Source organism: Dermochelys coriacea, chromosome 10 (assembly GCF_009764565.3).
Source record: "Dermochelys coriacea isolate rDerCor1 chromosome 10, rDerCor1.pri.v4, whole genome shotgun sequence".
In the NCBI taxonomy this organism is placed as follows: domain Eukaryota; kingdom Metazoa; phylum Chordata; order Testudines; family Dermochelyidae; genus Dermochelys; species Dermochelys coriacea.
Window position 1 is genome coordinate 10730060 of NC_050077.1, and position 23923 is coordinate 10753982.

General features: G+C 39.0%; 1 protein-coding gene across 2 annotated transcripts in view; it reads right to left on the reverse strand.

Annotated features, from left to right (window-relative positions):
* SDK1 (sidekick cell adhesion molecule 1) overlaps positions 1-23923 on the reverse strand; it is a 684215-nt gene that overhangs the window by 542567 nt on the left and 117725 nt on the right. The gene's annotated exons all lie outside the window — the stretch shown is intronic.

Here is a 23923-nt window from a genome sequence, read left to right on the forward strand (position 1 = left end):
CGATTTGGTCTGTAAAGACTTCATTACTGGTGGTGATGAATAAGAAGCTAAAATGCTAGCTTGACTCTTATATCTCAGGGCTGCTAATTAGATAACTATTTTTACTTGTAAATTAAGGAAATTTGATACAGAAATCATTAAGAGGCAATAAATAGGGAACGGTACCATGCCAGGGTGGTTTGGGTAGAGAGAACACTGAGAAAGACAGGAGGAGAAGATGAAAGCTGAGAGTTAGGCAGGGTCAGGGATTTTGAAGGCCCTTGAGGATGAGGACAATAAATTTGAATTTGAAACAGGAGATGAGAAGTGCCTCATTTTGTTCACACAGAAACTTAACAATGTTGAAATCTGTGAACAATCAGTAGAAGTTCAGAATAATAACACACAGTAGTTACCTAACAGAAACTAGCTATATAAATAATTCAAGTAAAATGAACCAGAGCATAAATGCAAAATCCTTGCTTACAGGAGCCCCTGGATTTCAACAAGCCAATAATCTATCACTTCATATAATGAGTCAAGTCAAGTTATTTGCAATTTGACATTAGAAAGACTTGTGAATGTATATAGATCACAGCTGTTGCTTGTGAAAAGTTGACACTTGCTGTATTTCACAAATATCCTGCCAAAGGGTAGACGTACAAGATAAATTTATGCAATTAGGTTTTTGTTTAGATTACTAGAACAAGCCATAAATGATTGTTCATATCCCTTATTTCATTAATGTCTCCCTAATTAGCAAAACATCTGAATCTGTGGCTGGAGCATTAATGGTTAGTGATAAAAATACAGGTGTGAAATAACCTAATTTACAATATCAGAAGATGTTAATGATTTCTCACAAAGCAGCAAGGTCTCGTGGAAAATAATCTAACTCCCTTTTTCTACCTACTGACAATCACAGATTTATATCATGCAAAAATTACTATACTTATCTTCTCATTAGCAATTAATCTCACTCATTCCACTTGCCAAGCCAATTATAAGAAAATTTCCAGATTGAAATGCATTAATAGAACACTTGGATCTCACTCATTTTTCTCATGATAAAATAATTAATAAGCACTTGTGTATAAAAATCAAAATACTTTTGTTAAATAATTACTAAAACTAAGGACAATAAAAACTATCATGTACTAGAAGTAACACAAACTCCTTATATTGTGTAATAAAATAATCAGATTTCCCTAGTTTATAGTGAAATAAGGGACACAAGAAAATACTATAGTACTACTGTTTTACAGATCACTTCCCCTTGAAAAAAGTTCTCCTCAAAGTGGAAAGGTAAGTGGTGGAGTATTTACCCCCAGTGTTTTAATTAACTTCATGATTTATAGAAATAAATGGTTAGCAATCTGGGGAAATTTGATGATGATGCTAAATTGTTTTAGTCAGTAAAACTTATGGAGAATAACTTAAAAGTCCAGTATCAGAGGGGTAGCCATGTTTGCCACTTTTACAGATCCAGACTAAGAGTCCTGTGGCACCCTATAGAATAACAGAGGTATTGGAGCATAAGTTTTCGTGGGTGAATACCCAATTCATTGGATGCATGTCATCACCCACAAAAGCTTATGCTCCAACACGTCTGTTAGTCTATAAGGTGCCAAAGGACTCTTTGCCGCTTTTAAAACTCCAGTTGGAATTAACACTCCCATTGACATAGCTTCTGCTTCTCAGGGAGGCGGAGTACATATGCTGACAGAAGAAGCTCTCCTGTCAGTGTAGGTAATGTCTTCACTAAGCTCTACAGTGGCCCAGCTGTACCTGTACAGCTGCACCACTGAAGCACTGTAAGTGTAAACAAGCCCTAAGAGTTTTTTGCTTTTCTCTGATGAACCAGGAATTGGCCACTACTGGAGGCAAAATATTTGACTACTATAGGCAGATTAACAGTCTGATTCAGTAGAGCAAATTCTATAATTTTACTATCAATACACAGGCTCAAAAGAAAAACAAAGAGAAAGATATAATTATGTGGGTTTTTTAATTAAGACTCCTTCTTTTGTAGGCAAAAGAATATTTCATATTGCTGCAGTGGATTTCAAGACATCCCAAGATTTGCAGAGTAAATTTTTGCAGTCCTTATCCTATAAACTAAACAAACAAAACTTTAAGGAGTCACTTGATTTATCTGCAAATCAGCACCTTAGTATAGGAATTAAATTCAGACTACTTAGAGACAGATTCAGTTTTAATTACTTTATTGGACTCTAGGCTCTTAATGAGGTTTTTAAATACTACTTTATCCAGGGGTTAGCAGGATCATTATCCCTCTGGGTTTTAACTAACATATGATTATATGATGCCATGCATTTGTTTTTGGCACAGCACTAAAGCTGTACATCACACACATTTATGTATCTCAGAATGCTGGTCAAAACACTTTCCCAAATCTTAATTTCTTGAGAAGGGAAAGCCTCACCTGACCTGAAATCTTAGGAAGTACTTCCAGTTTCACAGGAAAAAAATTGCCTGACAGCTTTCTTTTTAATCTGCTTTTAGTTAAAGCTCTCTGAAGATCAAAGAACCTCACTCAGACAGACAGATGCATTTTCATGCCAGTGGCTACGAAAAAGAACAGCCTTCAAGCAAATTATTCAGTGAATTCTTAAGTAATCAGGCAGCAGAATGGAGAGTACAAAACCTAAAAAAGGTCAATGGATTAAAAAAAAAGAAGAAGAAAACCTTGGCATTCGCTAAATAATGTCATTGGAAAACCAACCTGGAAATAACCACTAAATCTGGAATTTAGTCATGCTAACAATTGTTCCTCTTAAGCAGAGAACTACTTTAAAAAAGTTAAGTACTGCTGATAAAGAACAAACACCGTACATACACTAAGAAGTGGCACTTTTCATTTTCAGATAAATGGGTTTCCTAATAGTAATATTTAATCAAATGTTTAAAGAAAAAAAAAACCAAAACACAAACGAACTAAAAAACCTCAGGGTGTTAAAAAATCCAGTGACCAGATGGCTAATCTCAATTTGAGTTTCAGAAAATTACTCAAAATTACAGTAACTCATAGCAGAATGACATTAGATATAAGTTTTAATTGGAAAACAGAAGCCCAACAAATTATCAGTCATTGAATTCCAATAATGTATCTACTATCCACAATAACTGAAAGGCAGGGAGAGGATCTTTAAAACAAGGAGGCCAGATTCTTCATCATCTTGTACCTTGTGCCATGACTTAAACCTGGGCAAAGAGGGTATAGAATGCCACCAAAACAGAATAGTAGCATTTTACATCCAATTTGCACAGGTGTAAATGGAGACACAAGGTGAGAGAGAGGGTAGAGCAAGGCCCACAGTTTTTCTTTCTTAAGGTACAATGTATTTTTTGGTTAGTGAGCAATGGTGGTTCATTTCTAACAGAACTTCTCAACTCAAGCTTGACCATCCATTATTAAAATTTTCTGTATGATAACTGGTTTCTTCCTGTGACACCTGCCTTGAAATCAAATTGGTAACAATAACTAAAATGCTCAAATAGTAAAATATTATAGTCTCTCATTACTATGCTTTCCAGGATCAAAGTAAATGTAAAATGAAAAAAAAGTCCCTGATGCATTCAAATATTTACTTCTTGGATTATTCTGAAATATAAGCATTACATTTTTTGAACTCAAACATGGGTATAGAATACTATGTACTTGTAACGTCACACTGCTGGGTGGGTTGTCAGTAGGGGATTGAAATTGGGACCTCTTTTTCTAAAAGCATGAGCCTCTACTGCTTTAGCTAAAAAAGAGTTAGCTCTGTAAACCAAGGCTGTAGCATGCTCATAAACCTCTATACGTAATCCAGTCACCACTAGAGAGAGACAGAGTGTCGCAATAGATGGGTCACATACTACTTAATTAATACACTTGGCAGATAAATGTTAAAAAAAAGTTAGATTCTGAAGACTATTTGAAACATTCTAATGTATAGGTTTCAGTGTTTCCAAGATGTGATAATGAGTGCCTTTAATGAGAACACTCAGAGACAGAACGGATTTTTGTTTTAAAATGCATGTCTGAGCGTATGCAAGAGGCTTATATTCAAAAATGCTTTTTGCTTTTACTTAACAGTGTCTACAATTGGACTGTCAGAATAAATGTCTCTGGGTATCTATGTTCAAGTGTTAATTTAACAAAACCAAAGAAATAATCTCAAAAATGTCATTGGCACTTATGCTCAAGAGGACCAATTCCAAGGCAGATTTTCAAGCCAGAGACCAACTTTCTAATTACAGTATGGACTTCTGCAAAAAGAAAAGGAGTACTTGTGGCACCTTAGAGACCAACAAATTTATTTGAGCATAAGCTTTTGTGAGCTACGGCTCACTTCATCGGATGCATGCAGTGGAAAATACAGTGGGGAGATTTTATATACACAAAGAACATGGAAAAATGGGTGTTACCATACACACTGTAACGAGAGTGATCTGTTAAGCTACTACCAGCAGGAGAGAAAAAAACCCTTTTTTAGTGATAATGAAGGTGGGCCATTTCCAGCAGTTGACAAGAATGTCTGAGGAACAGTGGCGGGGGGAGGGAGGGAATAAACATGGGGAAATAGTTTTACTTTATTTAATGACACATCCACTCCCAGTCTATATCCAAACCTAATTTAATGCTGTCCAGTTCGCAAATGAATTCCAATTCAGCAATCTCTCGTTGGAGTCTGTTTTTGAAGTTTTTTTGTTGAAGAATTGCCACTTTTAGGTCTGTAATCGAGTGACCCGAGAGATTGAAGTGTTCTCCGACTGTTTTTGAATGTTATAATTCTTGACGTCTGATTTGTGTCCATTGATTCTTTTACGTAGAGACGGTCCGGTTTGGCCAATGTACATGGCAGAGGGGCATTGCTGGTATCTTGTATCTTCTGGTATCTTGTATCTCAGGAACAGAGCTATCTCACCATGTAATACAATGCCCAGAACAACTTTAATCAAGAACATTTGGGATTCTTTTTAAAAAGAAAGAGAAAAAAAAAGAATATTTGACTACATTGAACAGGTTCTGCTAAATAAACTGGGGGCAAGAGTTTATTCAGATTTCCTTTAAATACATTTCTTCTGCATAGCCTTCCAACCTATTAGCTCCAACCTAGCATATAAGAATGTTTGGAGTAACTTTTTGAGCAGAACTCTGGGGGTCTTGCGGGAGAAAACCCTATAGATGTCCATTATCAAGAGAAAACTTAGGCTTGGGTTTGTATTTTGTTGTTAGTTAAGAAAAATCCCACAAATGAGCTAAGTTTTCATCAAATCCAGGGTTTGTACACTCTGTCTGGAACATAGGAGGCACTCCAGCTGCTTACACATGGTACCAGAAGTGGTATGAAACATTGTCTGTCCAAAGAATGGAAAGATCCTGAATAGATGATGGAATCATGGAAGCAACAGCAGAATGTTTTTTGCAGTTTATGAAGGAGCAATAAGTCCAGGCTATAACTCAATAGCAACAATATTAACAATTCCAGGACAATATTAACAATTAACAAGCAGGTGCTTCACAGGATGATTAACACAAAAGCAGGCCTTAATTAAGTCTTAGCCCCTCCCAAACTGGATTGGAAGATGACACACTGTCTACCTGATCATTTTTGAGTTGGTAGTTACTGAAGCTTATTGGAAGGAATCCAGGGATATTTGTTTGGCCCTGTGATACACTCTATATGATTTTATAAAAAATATGCTAATGAGTGTGAATATAATGTAACTGAAATATGCTTCATGCAAAAGATCTCTTGTAAAGTATCATTACAAAGCTTATAATCTATTCAGTGTGGCCATCCTATTGGTATAAATGTATCACTCTTGTATCTGAAACTAGAAATATAAACTATAACTCTGAGGGCCTATTGTCGTTATGCAAAGTGTGGACCATTAATGGTGGTTGGACTCTTGATGGCTCCCATCAACAAGGACAATTCACTGTGGATGGCTCTATTTGCAGGCAGGCCTTCCTGTGCGTCAGGCTGGGAGGAATGAAGACTTGGGGGTCTCACAGGACGTGTGATCATGTCACCTGAATTGTCACTATCTTTAACCTGGTGCTTTTCCACCGAGAAGGAGGGGTGGGAACCAGAGGGACAAATGACTCCCGCCTTATGCAAAAGATATATAAGTGGGTGAAACAGAACAAAGTGGAATCCCCTAGCTACCACCTGAGCTGGAACAAGAGCTGTACCAGGGGAAAGGATTGTGTCCAGACTAGAAAGGTGTCCAGTCTGAGAAAGAAACTTATTGAAACATTTCTACGGGTGAGATGTTATCTGTATTCAGTTGTATTACTGTATTAGGTTTAGATTTGCGTATTTTATTTTACTTGGTAATTAACTTTGTTCTGTTTTCTTACTACTTGGAACCACTTAAATCCTACTTTCTGTATTTAATAAAATCACTTTTTACTTATTAATTAACCCAGAGGGAGGGGGGCAAACAGCTGTGCATAGCTCTCTATCAGTGTTATAGAGGGCAAACAATTTATGAGTTTATGAGCTTTATACAGGGTAAAATGGATTTATTTAGAGTTTGGACCCCATTGGGAGTTGGGCATCTGAGTGTTAAAGGCAAGAACACTTCTGTAAGCTGCTTTCAATTGAGCCTACAGCTGTTAGGGGATGTGGTCCAGACCTAGGTCTGGGTTTGCAGCAGGCTAGCGAGTCTGGCTCAAACCAGGCAAGGCACTGAAGTCCTAAGTTGACTGGGCAGGAAAGCAGGGGCAGAAGTAGTCTTGCACATCAGGTGGCAGTCCATAGGGGGTTCTGTGATCCAACCCTTCACAGGCCCTTTTTCTGATGGGATGGGCACAAGCAACATACCGGGTGCTGGATGAAGATGTAGCCACAGAGGCTATGAAGGCTGGTATTTTGGACCAGTTGGAGGTCTCAGAGAAGAAGTACCAGTTGAGGTTTCAAAATAAGCCTTATTCCTCAGGAGTGCTGACACACATCTTTGCCCAATGCCTGACGACTGGTAAAGCATGCAGGAGGGGACCAAGAAGCAAAGGCAAAAACTCCACAAAGCATTAACTTTTAGTCAAATTCCCCAAGGGCTCATTGGGGGAACTAAGTGCAGCCATAAGTGAGATTCCTGGACCCCAAAAGCAGGAAAGACAGTGCAGAGGAGGTGGATGAACATCTCCGTCCCCTGTTCATACAGAGAGAGAAGGGCAAAATGCACAAAGAGATGAAGGACAAGATCTGGCCATATTTTTAGAAGAAAGGAAGTGAGTGAAAAGGCACATATGTACTATAGTTGGAACAAGCTGCTCTAAACTCTAAAATGCTCTAGATCAAAAAATGTCAAAACCTTTTCATATGTTGTACAGGCTGTCCAAAAAGATGTTACTGAGGGATAAAGGATTCTCTCAATAAACTGGAATAAGCAGTATCTGTTGGGGACTGTAACAGGATGGTTTGCCCATAGCTGGGGAATCTAGGGCTAAGCCAAACCTGATTATAGGTAGGGCACTACCAAATTCATGGTCCATTTTGGTCAATTTCACAGTCATAGGTTTTTAAAAAATCATAAATTTCATTATTTCAGCTATTTAAAACTGAAATTTCACAGTGTTGTAGTTGTAGGGGTCCTGACCCAAAAAGGAGTTGGGTGGGGGTCACAAGGTTATTGTAGGGGGGAGTTGCGGTACTGCTACCCTTACTTCTGCACTGCTGCTGGTGGCGGCGCTGCCTTCAGAGCTAGGCAGCTGGAGAGCGGTGATTGCTGGCTGGGTGCCCAGCTCTGAAGGCAGAGCCGCCACCAGCAGCAGCAGCGCAGAAGTAAGGATGGCACGGTATGATATTGCCACCCTTACTTTTGTGCTGCTGCCTTCAGAGCTGGGCAGCCAGAGTAGCGGCTATTGGCTGAAAGCCCAGTTCTGCAGGCAGCAGCGCAGAAGTAAGTATGGCCTAGTATTCTATTGCCACCCTTACTTCTGTGCTGCTGCTGGCAGAGTGTTGCCTTCAGAGCTGGGTGCCTGGCCAACAGCTGCCGCTCCCCAGCCACCCAGCTTTGAAAGCAGCATGGAAATAACGGTGGCAATACCTTGACCCCCCCTAAAATAACCTTGCAACCCCCTGCAACTCCTGTTTGGATCAGGACCCCCAATTTGAGAAACGCTGGTCTCCCCCATGAAATCTATATAGGTTAGGATAAAAGCACAAAAAAGACCAGATTTCAGGGGAGGAGACTAGATTTCACGGTCCCTGACGCACTTTTCATGGCCTTGAATTTGATCAGGCCCTAATTATAGGATTAGCCCTGCCTGTGAGGAATCAGGTGATTCCTGTATAAAAGGAGCCAGATTTTAAGCACTGACAGGGTGCAACTGTGGAAAGAGCTGGAAGGAGAGTCAGAGCAGGAAAGAAAACGAAACTCAGAGTAGGAAGGCAAGCTCCCCAGGCAGGGAGGCCTGGAACAGATCCTGATCAAAACAGTGAAGAGACTGGGCGATCCAGAGAGGAAGTAAAGAGCCAAGATAGGAAATGGCTCAAGGAAAACCATGATACAGAAAAAGGAGCTGACTTAGCTGTGCTATACAGGGCCTTGTGCTTAAACCCAGAGTCAAGGGTGGGACTGGGTTTTGCTACTGGCCCCAGTGAAGGGGGATGCAGGCTGAACCTCAAAGACAGGAACAGCCAGAGAGAGGAGAGAAGGATCTTTTGTATTAAGACATTTTGGTGACTTTTTACTTTGGACACCTGAAAGGTGTGAACTTAAGATGGTTACCCAGCCAGAGGGCTAAGTTAACTGGCAGAGAAACCACCACAATTCCAGCGTGACCGATAGAAGGGGGTGCTAGTACTATGAGAGAGCTGTGATGACACAGTGGGCCACAAACGCTAATGATCAATGGACTCAGTAACAGGGGCTAATGGTCCCCTTGCCTGAAGACTGGGAAGTAGCAAGCATTTAAAAAAAAAATCAGCAAACTGTTAGACCAGTTGGCTTTCCAGCATGTGTGGAGAAAGACACTATAAATTAATTTTTAGAGGATATCATTAAAACCATAACTTGATTAGACATAGCCCAAGTGGATTTATGAGAGGGAGGTCTTAACTTGAACGAACTTCAGCAAAGTAGGTTAATACTGATATGCTTGAACATAAAAAATGACTGCACACTAACATCCTTCAATTGAAGTAACAAGTTGTAGAACAAGAAGTAAAATAGCCTGTCATATAGAAAACAGTTCAAACTGCAGTGATGATTTCTATATCAATTATGAACTGATACACCTTTATCTTTTAAAATATACTTTATTGATTATAGGTTTGTCTCTCTACAAATCATAAAAGAGCCAGAGACTGACCCATGCAGCAAAACATTTTTATTTAGGCACCAAGACTGTGTTTCCAGAGGAAATGCTGGAAAAACTATGATTCCTGATGAGAAATATTTTTTCTATTGTCATTCTAGCTGACCAGTTTGAACCTGGAAAGAAACAACCATCCAAAGTCATGGAAATATCTACATATAATGGACTCAGGCTTTTGACTAAAGTAATGATATTCCCTCAAGAATAAATCTGAGGTTTAAGACAAGACAAAGTGTCTCCTCAGATAAAACACTTAAGAGTTTATCTGGCCTATGTAGATTTCTACTCTGATAGGTCATATTAAACAAAGCTGCTGGTTCTTTAGCTTAAAACTGCGTTTTCAGAAAGCATTGGATTAGAACAGCATTTCACAAACTTTTTAAACCTGAGCCCCCACATAAGGAAAATGAAACTAATCTTGCCCCCTTGAGCCCTACCATGTACACAAGCTCTAGAGATAAAAGAGGCCTAAAGAAATCATTCTAGCTGAGTCCCAGCCAACTCAAAAGTCCTACAGAGGAAACCGATCTTTCTTCCTGAAACGCTTTTATATAAAACGTTGGTCTCATACAAGGCTTCATACAGGCTGTCACTGAGGGATCCATCCAGAGTGAAGTAGGTTTGATTACCAGAGCTCCTAAGACTCACTGTCTACACTATACTGCTCGCTCACTGGTGTGGCCACATAAACTATGGCATCTGGGGATTTCCAACAAGCATTGTCAGTCTTTTTTAACTGAAGAGTAGATAGGCAAGGTATCCTCCCTTTGGGCTTCATCCAAAAAAACAGAATGATAAATCATCTTCCTGTTCCTCAATGGGTGAATCTTAAATGTACCAGGTACATATTTAATAACAATGTTCTCGTCTTTTTTCAGAAATCCTTTTGTGAACATCTATAACCATTACTTTAGACTCAAGAAAACAGAACTTTCCACTTCTCTGCCCATGTGAATAGCAGAGAAACGGGGGAAAAGCAGGCCTGGGCATACTGAAGAATAGGGTTGCCAACTTGGTACTATTTAAAAACTGTACATTCCAGCAGGAGTTCGGGAACCTCCCCCGCCCCACCTCTTCCCGTGAGGCACCGCCCTGCCTCTTCCCCTGAGGCCCTGCACGCCATCCACTCTTCTTCTCCCCTCCTCCCTGTTGCTCACTGCTTTTCCCCTCCCACTCCCCCATCCAGGTCAGGAGGGACTCACCTGTGGAGCCAGGGCTGGGAGCTGCAGCCGCCTGACACAGGTAGGAGGTGGCCCTGGCGGAATAGGAGCTGGCATGGGTCTCTCCTGCCTGCAGTAACTGGACATTGGGTGTCCGGTCAGTAGATCTGACCGGACACAGTCAGATCCCCTTTCCGACTGGACTTTTCGGTCGAAAACCAGGCACCTGGCTATCCTACTGAAGAACTTAGAGATAAATTATTCTCTGCCCACCAAAATGAAGTAACACTCTGGGGAGGCCCAATTGTAGGAGCTACATGGGAGTGGGGGGAAAGAGGGGTTCCCTATATTCACCTTTGATCTGGCAAAGTCCTTGTTTAGTCAAGCAACAACCCCTGAGGTGAAGATCACTTTAATGTGCTGTGCAGATGATAGGAGGAGGAGAGTCAACTAACAGGTTTCAGGCACTCTGTTCCAAGTGGGACACTCCAGCTAATGTGATTCCCTGCGAAGCTGGCTGTCCTCCCTGGTGCAGGCTGGGCAGCTTGGAAACCCAGATTGCTACTTTGGCATGATGGCAGAAGCCACTTCAGAATGCAGGAAAGACTGTATTCTGCTGCCTCATCCCAGCAAGATAGGAGAGAGACTGAGAAAACAATGGAATGGAAATGAAGTGAAGCTAGGCTGGCTGAATGAAAGTTTTGTATTAGTTGCTGTCCTGTTTAATCTGAATATTTTCTGTGCTGGGGGTAAGAAGACTCAGAATTATCCATTAAAATTCAGTAGGGTTACCTTTCATCCTCTCTTGAATTAAGTGTCACATAAACACCACCCTGTATCGGAAACCTACTGACCGCTATTCCTACCTACATGCCTCTAGCTTTCATCCAGATCATACCACTCGATCTATTGTCTACAGCCAAGCGCTACGATATAACCGCATTTGCTCCAACCCCTCAGACAGAGACAAACACCTACAAGATCTCTATCATGCATTCCTACAACTACAATACCCACCTGCTGAAGTGAAGAAACAGATTGACAGAGCCAGAAGAGTACCCAGAAGTCACCTACTACAGGACAGGCCCAACAAAGAAAACAACAGAACGCCACTAGCCATCACCTTCAGCCCCCAACTAAAACCTCTCCAACGCATCATCAAGGATCTACAACCTATCCTGAAGGACGAGCCATCACTCTCACAGATCTTGGGAGACAGACCAGTCCTTGCTTACAGATAGCCCCCCAATCTGAAGCAAATACTCACCAGCAACCACACACCACACAACAGAACCACTAACCCAGGAACCTATCCTTGCAACAAAGCCCGTTGCCAACTCTGTCCACATATCTATTCTGGGGACACCATCATAGGGCCTAATCACATCAGCCACACTATCAGAGGCTCGTTCACCTGCGCATCTACCAATGTGATATATGCCATCATGTGCCAGCAATGCCCCTCTGCCATGTACATTGGCCAAACTGGACAGTCTCTACGTAAAAGAATGAATGGACACAAATCAGACGTCAAGAATTATAACATTCAAAAACCAGTTGGAGAACACTTCAATCTCTCTGGTCACTCGATCACAGACCTAAGAGTGGCTATACTTCAACAAAAAAGCTTCAAAAACAGACTCCAACGAGAGACTGCTGAATTGGAATTAATTTGCAAACTGGATACAATTAACTTAGGCTTGAATAGAGACTGGGAATGGATGAGTCATTACACAAAGTAAAACTATTTCCCCATGGTATTTCTCCCTCCCACCCCACCCCCCACTGTTCCTCTGATATTCTTGTTAACTGCTGGAATTAGCCTACCTTGCTTGTCACCATGAAAGGTTTTCCTCCTTTCCCCCCCCTGCTGCTGGTGATGGCTTATCTTAAGTGATCACTCTCCTTACAGTGTGTATGATAAACCCATTGTTTCATGTTCTCTCTGTGTGTGTATATAAATCTCTCCTCTGTTTTTTCCACCAAATGCATCCGATGAAGTGAGCTGTAGCTCACGAAAGCTTATGCTCTAATAAATTTGTTAGTCTCTAAGGTGCCACAAGTACTCCTTTTCTTTTTGCGAATACAGACTAACACGGCTGCTACTCTGAAACCTGAATTAAGTGTGTATATGTGTACACACACACTTTTTTGGGGGCAGAATGTATATATGTTATGTGTTTGTGTGTGTACACACACACACACACCTATATACTGCTTACAAAGAAATTACAGTAGAAGTAATAAACCTATCTAGTGTTGAAATGAATTACTATACTTTACAGTAACACTGTGATAATCTGAAAGATTTAGATAAACCTTGGCAATGATTGAAGTTATTCTGTTTTTGCCTAGGACATTTACTTAATCTTTTTATTTTATTTTACATTACTCTAACGTTCACTAACTATGAAACTATTATAATATATGATTCCTGGGGATAATCTTGTAAGTGAAGGTGGTACATTGAGAAATATATAACATGCACACACATCTCCTGCTAGAATTTAAAGCCTCAATTAAACTCTGTTCCTTTCCTTGTTCACATAATTAAAATGGTCAGCCATGGTGAAAAGGGATAAATCATTCAGAATAAGCCTTTTATTGAACTAGTTTAGGCCTTACATATGAAACAGATAATCATTTGTCATTTATACATATCAGATTTTATATCACTTACGTTTTATATCATTAAGTTCAATTTTTCAGAAGTTACTCACTGAAGCCCTGATCCAGCAAATACTTATGCACGTGCTTAATTCTAAGAACATGAGTAATCCCATTGGCTTCAAGTGTGAACATAAGAGTTTGCAGGATAGACATCTCAATAGTTTGTGGCCATCTAAACTATGTATCCATGGTTTAGGGATATTCAGAGTATACTTTGTATAAAGCCTACAAGTGAAACAAGCTATTGTCATTTATTTGTTCAATAAAAACTAGTTTGTGCACTCTAAAACTAAATGTCAAAGATTCATTGCAAATTAGAGATAAGAAAAATACAGCATAAACTCACAATACATACAATGTCAAATTGTCCTATGAGTATTATTTCCTTCAATTAAATGAACTGAAGACAGGATATTAGGGCTATTTTTTAATTTTTGTTTGAAGATTTCATGCAAAGCTTTCAGTCAATAACATTAAAAATATGTAAAGTTTTTCAATTAAACTTAATTTTAATTTTCAATTAAATTTAACAAAATGTTAATTTTGTTTTAAAATACTACTTGGAGCTCTATAACTACAGTAGTGATAACTATATAGAGATAATACAGTAAGCTTCCAAATCACTTAGGTGATGTTTTTCCAAATGCTGAGAATAGCTCCAACACTGGTTTCCCAAATCAATACCAATCCATGGTGACTTTATTTATCAGCTAAATCACATTGGATGCATCCAATGAAGTGAGCTGTAGCTCACGAAAGCTTATGCTCTAATAAATTTGTTAGTCTCTAAGGTGCCACAAGTACTCCTTTTCTTTCTTCACTGAGAGTAACTGTAGTAAGACTGGGTGCACTTTACCTCTTCCCGCGCAGGGAATTGGCAATGTCTCTCCTCTACTTTATTTTTTAAAATATTGTAAAAATTAAATAATCTCAGCAGAAATAAAATTAATTGTTAAAAGCATGATTATCTCTGAGTTGTATGAAGAACTGCAAATAATAAAATTTAATATACTTGGTATCCAATAAATAGAACTTTTTTTTTTTACAATCGAACAAAACATGCACAACATTAGAGAGAAAACACTAAGTAGTGGCATGGTAAAGTAGAAAGGAGTAGTCAGTACTTGCGATACATCTGATTTAACATTGTTTTGGAAAAGGGAGATAAAGAATCTTACAAGTGGCCAATATGACCATTTAAAGGAACAATGCTGATTAGCTCAAGGAGTCAGTTTGGAGCACTGAACTTATGAGTGAGCAAAACTCATCAAAACACTACAATGTTCTTCCTGAGCCACTACATTTGACAAAAAATATTCTAGTCATTTCAGGCTGCAAGTATCAGAACAAGTGTCCATTTAAAAAAAAAAGAAGATGTTTGTGTGAATTTCTCGGGGTGGGGAACTGTACAAAGTGGAACAGAATTAATTGCGATGCTACAATTATAATCCAACATGTACAACATGGCTGCACTGTTACATTTTAAATGACAAATGACAGAAATAAACAATGTGACTGATAGTTCTAATGAGAGAGAGAAGATATGTGAGATAATGTTTTATTGAATTAACTTCTGCAGGTGGTAGGGAAGCTTTCAGGCTTCATAGAGCTCTTCTTCAGGTCTGGGGAAGATAGCCAGAGTGTCTGTGCTAAATACAAGTTGGGACAGATTGTTAAGCATAAGGGGTTCACACATTCTGTAGAAAATCAATTAAAATGAAGTGGGAATTTAAGAGTTATCAGGCAGTAGGGTTTGTTATAAATTGTTGTAATGAACCATAAAACCAGTGTCTCTATTTAGGCCACGTTTTTAGTATATAACAGAGTTATGAATTTAAATTCCCAAGCTCATCTTTTTGAAGGTCCATATCTGACCTCTGTCCTCATTCTCAAAGGAAAGCTCCACAACCCTTTCAAAAGATGAGCTATTTAAATTTAAATTCATATCTCTGTTAGACATTAAAAACCATGAACTAAATAGACACTAGTTTTATGATTCATTGCAACAATGGGTCTCTGGCTTACATCCTTCTGGTTGCCAACCATGTTCTATTACTTTGTAGGCCCTATGGGATTGTTGCTTGCAGGAGTTTCCCTTTGGGAGCCTGCTGATAGTAACAGTCACACAGCAGCGTCTCCAAAAGAAAGTATGTTTTATTTTGCCCAAAGGTACACAGAGAAGTGAATGTAAAACAACAAAAAAACCTATACACATACTGTCTTATCTACGCTTGTTATTCCACTCAAGTCCCTAGGTGGACATAACAGCCATTATCCTGGGGACAAAGTTATAACCTGCTTAGTATAGACCCTGGTTCTCAGTCAGCCTGCTGTCTCTGTGTCAGCTTGCCTGTTGACCCTTCCCTGCTCTTTTTCTCCCAAGGGCACCTTTCAACAGATCAGTGTTCTTTGATCTCTCTCTTCTCAGCCTTGACCAAACAGCACTGGAACCTGAGGAGTCCCTCGTCAAGGCTATAAACCTAGCTATTGTTTGAGGGAATGCTTCTTACCTCAGGCATTTGTTTTACCTTTTCTGATTGGTTTCTTTTAATAACCCCTTGTGATCTGTTTATTCAGGTAGGGGAATATTACATAGATATACTGACGAGCTGTGACAGGGTGTAACAGTTCCTTTAAGGCTCCCTGCTGGAGGCCTCACGGTCTAACACACTCTGCCCCAGGATATTAGAGAGACAAGGTGGGTGAATTAGTATCTTTTATTGGACCAACTTCTGTTGGTGAGAGAGATAGACGAGCTTTCCAGCTACACGGAGCTCTTCTTTGGGTCTGGGAAAGGTACTCAAAGTGTTACAGCTAAATACATGATAGTATAGCATAAGTGAGAGCAAATGTGTGGGCTGAATGGACACTGCTACCTGAAATTTCCAATTAGAGGTGCAGGGGCGCAGATACACCTATATGGAGCACTCATAGAGACACTACTCAGAGAAGAAGTTCTGCCCCATGCTGTCCCAATCTCAATTCTGCCCCATGTTGTCTGTCCTGAGAGACAGTAGAGAAGTGAAGGATTCTTATAAGAAAATTCAAACTTACTTCAGGCTCATTTTTAATCCCTTCTTCAAGAATCTTGCAGCTCACAAGATTCCTATGTAAGGAATCAAAGGTTGCCCAAAGGTTAGCAAACCCAGCATACAGCTTTTGATTTTGGGATATTTACATATTTATTGACCAAGGGAGACAATACAAAACACTGATCAATAACAGAATAAGAAAACCAGAAGCCAATCTGTTCTTCACAAAAATAACAAACTTCAGCCTCTTACTGCAATAGTTTGGTCAGAAAAAACCTTGCATAGAATTTAGTTGTGACATCAATAAGGCAAATGGGTCCATAACATGAAGGTTCAATTTTATCACCCTCCTTCAAAACTGGAATTATAATATTTATATCTCAGTATCTTAGGAAAAGAGCCAGATTGATTAATAACACTAAAAAGAGCATCAAAAATTGGTGTCCACCAAGAAACATTTAAGCCCTTACCTTCTATATGAAAACTGGGCCAAATTCTTCCCTCACTTAGGTCTGTACATCCCTAGCAATTCCAGTGGGTTATCAGGAGTAAAAAATTTGGTCCATTAACTATCCCCAAAGATAGATATTTTTGTTGTAAAATTAAGGTATAAGCTTCTGCTGCTGTTGCTGCAGGTCATGAAGTGAACGTCCAGTGGACAGAGTTTAAGTCATTAATGTGCAGAATTAAAGATAAAATAGTAAAGCTGCTTAAAAATACGCTTTCTAGTTGCTTTTTATTACACAAACTTCAGTATTTACTCTGAATTCCATTTGTTGGTGCCAAATCCCATGAGAATTTCTTAAAACTAAACTGCTTCTCCAAAGTCCTACCACAGATAAAACTTTTCTTAGCTTTCAACAAAACCATACATTACTGTTTAATAGGAATAACCAACACAGAGATTGTTCCTCAAAATACACAAAAATTTGCAATAAGTTTATCATTTTTTTCATCACTCCCATTTCCTTGGTTTTAGCAGATCTGGAGATTGTGAATTTTAACCTATTTCTGACTTGTTGAGTACACAAATATCATTATCACCCAATTTTGAAATAACCACTAACTGAAAAATTCATACAAAAGCAATGGAGGCAGCCCACAGCAGGCTTTGTCTAGAAGAGTCAGATATGCCATATTTACAGTACCTACTCCTGTGAGCACACTTTACCTGTCAATGTGTCTATTCATTCACAAAATGTCATCAGCCCCAACTGCACAGCAAATATCTGTAATAGAAGTTGTGACACTTCACCCCATATTCTTCACAGTGATATTATTATGATATGATTATGACATAGTTATGATGTATTTTATGCAAGATAGATCATGTGAGATATCATTGAAAAGGTTTTGATTTACTGAATATAATTATCCTATTTGTATGCATGTATCATTTTTGTATCTGAAGTTAGGAATATTGACTATGTATCTGTATTACAAATGTGTTTACACTTGAGGAACGCCCACTAGACAAGATGCTTTCATTCTGAAAAGCTGGATGGGGAAGAGTCATTAGAGAAAGCAATAGGCCTTAGAAGAAGCTTATCTCCCTCCTGGGGGCCTTCCTGAGGATGCTGCAGACAGCCTCCGAGTCATGGCTACTGGGACACTACAGGGACATGTGATCAGGTCACCTGGTGCTGGACTCCATCTTGGGATATCAGTATTTTTCCACTGACTGGCATGGGAAACAAGCTTTGAAACGAAGCGTTCCCACCATATGCTAAAGCTATATAAGGCAGGGGAGTGACATTATATTGGTTCTTCACTGACTCCCCACCCAAAGAGACTCCTGGAAACACCTGAGGAACAAAGACTGAACTGGGGGAAGTGCTGGACCCAAGCTAAAGATATTTTTAGCCTGTGAAAGGAACATCTGGGGATCCCAAGCCGTAGGCAAGTGAAGCTTGCCCCTTAAGAATCTGCAGCCTGCTTATATCATCACTTAGAGTGAGGATCTGCTATTCATATCCAATCTATTTCATCTATTAAGCTTTGTTTATGTTTTTGTTTATTTGCTAGGTAATCTGCTTTGATCTGTTTGCTAGCCTTTATAATCACTTAAAATCTATCTTTTGTAATTAATAAATTTGTTTTTACTTTGTCTAAACCAGTGTGTGAGAGTCATAACTCGGGGCAGAAAGCTGTTGTGTATTCCTCTCCATATTGAGGTAGGTGAATTTCATGAGCTTACACTGTACAGTTCCCTGTGCAGCACCAGACAGTATAATTTTGGGTTTATACTCCAGATGAGGTGCATGCCTGAGTAGCTGGTAAGTTCCCTAGCTGGAGCCTTCCAATGCAGAGCTGCTCACAGCATCTGCCTGTAATTGCAGTTGGGTGTGTCCCTACCTGTATGTGTGCTGGTGAAAGTGCAGGCTGGTCACAGCAGTACAGTGTAAAGGGAGCCCAGGCTGGTGGGTCAGGGGAACTCAGTGTTATCCCAGTTCGTGGTGGGACCCCGGGGGGAAACTGTCACAGAAGTATCTGCTGTAAAATCCTCAATTTTCTGTTTCCTCTAACTTTTCTTCAGAGCTGAAGGGCCAGACGCATGAGTTCTACATCTAACAGCAATTTGAGAGAGAAATGATCACTGTCCATTCTGAATTACCTGGAGGAAGTAATATGTTCGTCAATTACAATACTCAGAAGTGAAATCTTTTATACGTATAATGCAGATAGTATGTAAAATTTTAAGTCCCAACTGTAACCAAACTAATTTAACAAGACCCCCATAAAACTGGTATACAAAAATGACAACACTCATGGGGATGTCTGCAAGGGATAAAGGTGAATCTGATTAAGTCTTATTAAACTAACTGGGTATTAAAATCACTTCATCGCCTCTCTTAAGGGAAAGATTTACTGGCTGATTCAATTTCTGTTTTCTGTAATTCCTAACAAAAGCCTCAGAGGCTCCCTGTTATGAAATGCACATATAGTTTGTAACTGAGAACTGGACCAGTCCCTCACAAAAAAATTCCAAATATTTAAGAAACTCTCTATTTGCCCTTCATTGGGATGTAAAGGCATTTATCCTTTCTAGGATGCCAGTTTCCCTCCTGCATCCAAATGTAACCCAATTTAATGTTCTTATATTTTTTATGTTTTGGGAATACATGCCAATCTTTCTATCATTTTTGACAGTTCATAGGGTCTAAGATTAGACATATGGTCTTTCTATTATCTACTTCCACTCATCCTCCATGATGTGCTGTAGGACTTCACGGAGCCCTAAACTAACCATGATAACCAGTTAATGACAAATCTACTATTTGAATCCAGAAAATGGAATACACATGATTAGCTAGAGCCGATTCTCTTATCCTATCCCTTAAGCATTTTCTGTTTGTATCGTGTCTTAACAGAGCGAGCGCCTTGAACACTACCTTCCCTTGTGTTGACAATTGAATAACATTCCTGTGACTGGAAGCAAGGACTGTTTCTTAGTTACATGTTTGTACAACGGGGCCCTGGCTGCTATGCACAACCTTAATACAAATAAACAATAATTTAGCAACTGCTTAAATGGCTAAACAATATTAGGAATCTATTTGATCTTTTAAAATGCTATTTAGCAGCTGCACACAAGGAGGAGCGTCAGCACCATATAATATGTCAACTCACTGTGGAGCACCAGCAAAAGATCTACAGATCACTGGTGGTCTGCAAATTATAATTTGGTAATCACTCTTCTATAGAGTCATTTTTATCCATTCACTCAATATTTTTTTCCAGAGGATTATCTAAAATTTAATTTTATAAAATATGAGAACTTTCACAAAGTTTTGTTTTTTCCATATGATCCATGTCATTGTCCATTAGCAGTATAATATTTATTATGCAAAAAAATTTCAATAATAAGCTATATACAGCTTTGAACTGGGCATGAACCTTTGGCTAGAGCTGCAGGGACAGGAATATATAGCTTCAGTATGTTTTTTTTTTAATTTAGATACTGAAATAATATATTCCTGTCCCGACAACCATGTCTTCAGGTTCATCTTCACTTCACTGCCATGCCAGCTTCTTCTTTGAAAGGACTTTTTTTTTTTACTGTATAGTAGCTAAATTTCACCAACTAAGACAAATGAGAGTTCTTAACAATGAACTTAGTTTTAGTTTTAGTTTTAACTTCTAACAATTTATGCTAATCTTTTGTTGTTTCTGGCATTCTTTACAATTTATAAATGCCATGAACTTTGACTCATTTTATTTCAGGTTCACTATGATAACTTATTACAATCTTCTACTAGTGAAAGCAACATACTGTATTGCTCTACACATACTAACATAGCTTCTTTGGTATGTAAAATGTCTTTATAAAAAATCAGTTAACAGATCATTTAAAAAAATACCATCAACAATCAGCAACCTAATGGGACAACTAGATTTATGAGACATTATATAGTCCCTAAGTAATTTCCAATGGGACTATAAAAGAAATAATTTTGGAGAAGATATGTAATCACTAGTCAGAAGATGAGATTCTATGTAAGTATGAGCAGGGGGTTGGACTAGATGACCTCCTGAGGTCCCTTCCAACCCTGATATTCTATTATTCTAACCTTGGAAAAATGACAAAAAATGTGTGTACTGTGGATCAGTATTAACAGAAACAATAGAAGTGTGATTCATTCTCACAGTTACCAAGCTAGGAAAACCAGAAGAGCATCTGCCAATCCTATTTGCGTAAGAAGCTCCTCAAGGACAATATTAAAGTCATCAAGTGATAGGCAGGATTCTTGAATTAAGAGTAACTCATAAAAATAAAATAAGTAGTACTGTTCAAAATAGTTAACATTTCCCCTTTAGACAGACCACTCCTCATAATATAGACCAGCGGTTCTCAAACTGTGGGTTGGGATGCCAAAGTGGGTTGCAACCCTGTTTTAATGGGGTCGCTAGAGCCGAAGTCTGAGCACAACTGCCTGGTGTCGAAGCCTGAGGGCTTCAGCCCTGGGAGATGGGGCTCAAGTTACAGGTCCCCTGCCTGGGACTGAAGCACTTAGACTGTGGCCCTCCACACCCAGGGAAGTGGGGCTTGGACTCTGGCCCCCCCTGCCCGGGGCAGTGGGAGTTGGGCAGACTCAGGCTTCAGTCCCCACTCCTGGGGTTAGGTAGTAATTTTTGTAGTCAAAAAGGAGTCACAGTGCAATGAAGTTTGAGAACACCTAATATAGACAAAAGGAGGGAAAAGCAATCCTTTTCACCTGACTTTTCTGATTCCAAACTATCTAGCAAGTCTACCAGTGAAAAACATTATTTTCTCAGGTCCACTTCTTTCAATCTACATATTAACATCCCTTACTTGTAGTTTAGATGATATCAGCAACTGTAACTCTAAAACTTAGGCTACAAACTGTAGCATTCTACTTGGCAACTATCATGAGAACATAATTACACTAATTCTCTGGTATAGCATACTGTATAGTATATACTGTACTTACAAATGAGGAATTTATCCCTTAAATCTTTTTAATTCTATCTTATACTTGCAGAAAGGAAGCTTACTGACCACAATCTTGCTGCTCACCATCTGAGTTATTAGAGAAAACAGAGAATCTAAAATTAAAGGCAAAATTAATAGTAAATGTATTGGTAAATTAGATTAATCAATGCAGAACTTAAAATAACTATTTCACTAGCTGGAGAAGCAGTATCATTAATTCTGCAGCTGGAGTCCTAAGAGTCTTGTCCATCAGGGATGATTACTGATGATTACAACCAGGTTTCAGATCCTACCCTTAAAAGCACCTCTGGAATCTGAATCAGAGTAAGTTTCAGTAAATCAGATTACACAAAAATAACACCTTAAAATACTTCCATATCTGAAGGCAGTCTAAACTCATACCAAATACCAATCAGAATCATATCATAGCCTCTCATTAAAGCTGCTTTGTGTCATTCCAGCAGTGCAAAGAAGACTCAAATCTGACCTAAATTGTCAGAGGTGTAGCGTGGGGGACAAGGGAGAATGGGCAGAATGTCACTGAATGCTAGCAACTCTCTGCTGGCAGAATAGCTCCTGGAAAGCAGTTACATCCAGCTGTAAATTAAAGCAGTCCTGAGTCTGTTCTAATCTGTGATGGAGACCCAACCAGCTCCTGGGTAACACCAATACTGGAGAGGCATAAAGGTGGCATACAGCAATGTTCCCTCACTCTTCCTCTCAGGCACAGATCACCCAAACCTGATGAATGGATCCATTATGCCTCGTGCTGGTAGAAGACTCACCAAAGAACTGGATAAACAGTGACTTTTGTCTAAGCCTTTTCTTAGGCAAAACCTCATAACTACACTACTCCTCTATAACACAGGCAAATTTAAAAGGTGGACTCTTTAGGTTTCAAGAGGAACAAGCCAGCTTAGTTCTACATTCACTATATGAAGCCATATGATTAATTTGATCTCCTATTACTGTAGGAGCTAACAGTAGAATACAGAAAAACATTAAATTAACAGTATATCCTAATTAAAATTAGTTGATACATACAACATACACTCCAGGAGCTGAATAACAAAGTTTAGTTCCAAGAAAATTGGGAATCAATCTATTTCATTGTCACACCATCTATAAAACTTAAACTTTATAAATGATTGTCTTTATCTATTATCCATTCCAAGAACTTGGTCTGCTCAGTTCCCCTCTCCTTGCTGAATGACTTGCTCACTGGAAGGACAAATTTCAACAATGACAACGCAACCCAGGTGCAATAATTGGATGATCAAGTATTTGTAGTTTTAACACAGTGAAGAACTCAGATAAAAAGAAATTATATTCAATAAAAACAAGAGAAATAATGACTTTGGGCTTTTCCATTGTCATTCCATGTCAGAAGTATTCCACTCACATTTCAACTTTTAAATCACTTTGCCTGAGTACTAAATAGAAAAGACTGAATAGACTGAGAGACTGTGCAACAAAGGAAGCTAAGTGCTTTTCTGACGTTTATGTAATGCAGACTTTTCTTCCTTATGATTCCTAAGATTTAATTTAAAAGATATCAGGGGTAATCTGCTGGTGAAGCTGAACATAGTAATATATTTTTGGAATGAACTCACAATAGGCTGATATCATAAACTATAGTAGCTCAAAAAGAAGTTTGTTGGGCAGAGGGAGTGCTTTGAACAGATCAAGAACGGGAACAAGATAGTAGGAACTATATACATCTACACTGCAAATCACAAATTTGAGGGGACATCAAACCATGGGATTGACTGAGGTGACGTTATCTAGTCCGTTTGAACTTGCAGAGCACCTTCCTGAGATCCACATTCTAGAGAATTAAATAAAGCCCTGAGAAACCTACTCTAAGCCTGCGGGAAAGGAAATTTTACAACACGTTGCTCTCCAGAGAAGGAAAAAAGTCTGTGGAAGAGTTTCCTGGAAAGGCACTAGACAATTAGTGTTGACTAGCATCAAACAAAAGTCATGCTCTTGATTGTTCTGTTTATAAAACTTACAATTACATCCAGGTGCCCAATCCAATCTGGATTGTCTTCCTTACATATTTATGAAATTTTTGTGTAGAAATGTGAAAGTCAGTCATACTAGTCTTATTTCCCACAACTGTGACTTGAAGCTAACCCATTCTGTGCAAGATAGACACTCTCATCCATAAAACAGAAGGCTACAGTATAATATGTTATTAGTGTTGCTGGCTTGATACTACAGTTGAGGTTTACAATGAGAAGTTTGCTTGTTACTTTAAAATAATTTTTAATTGAGGAAAAAT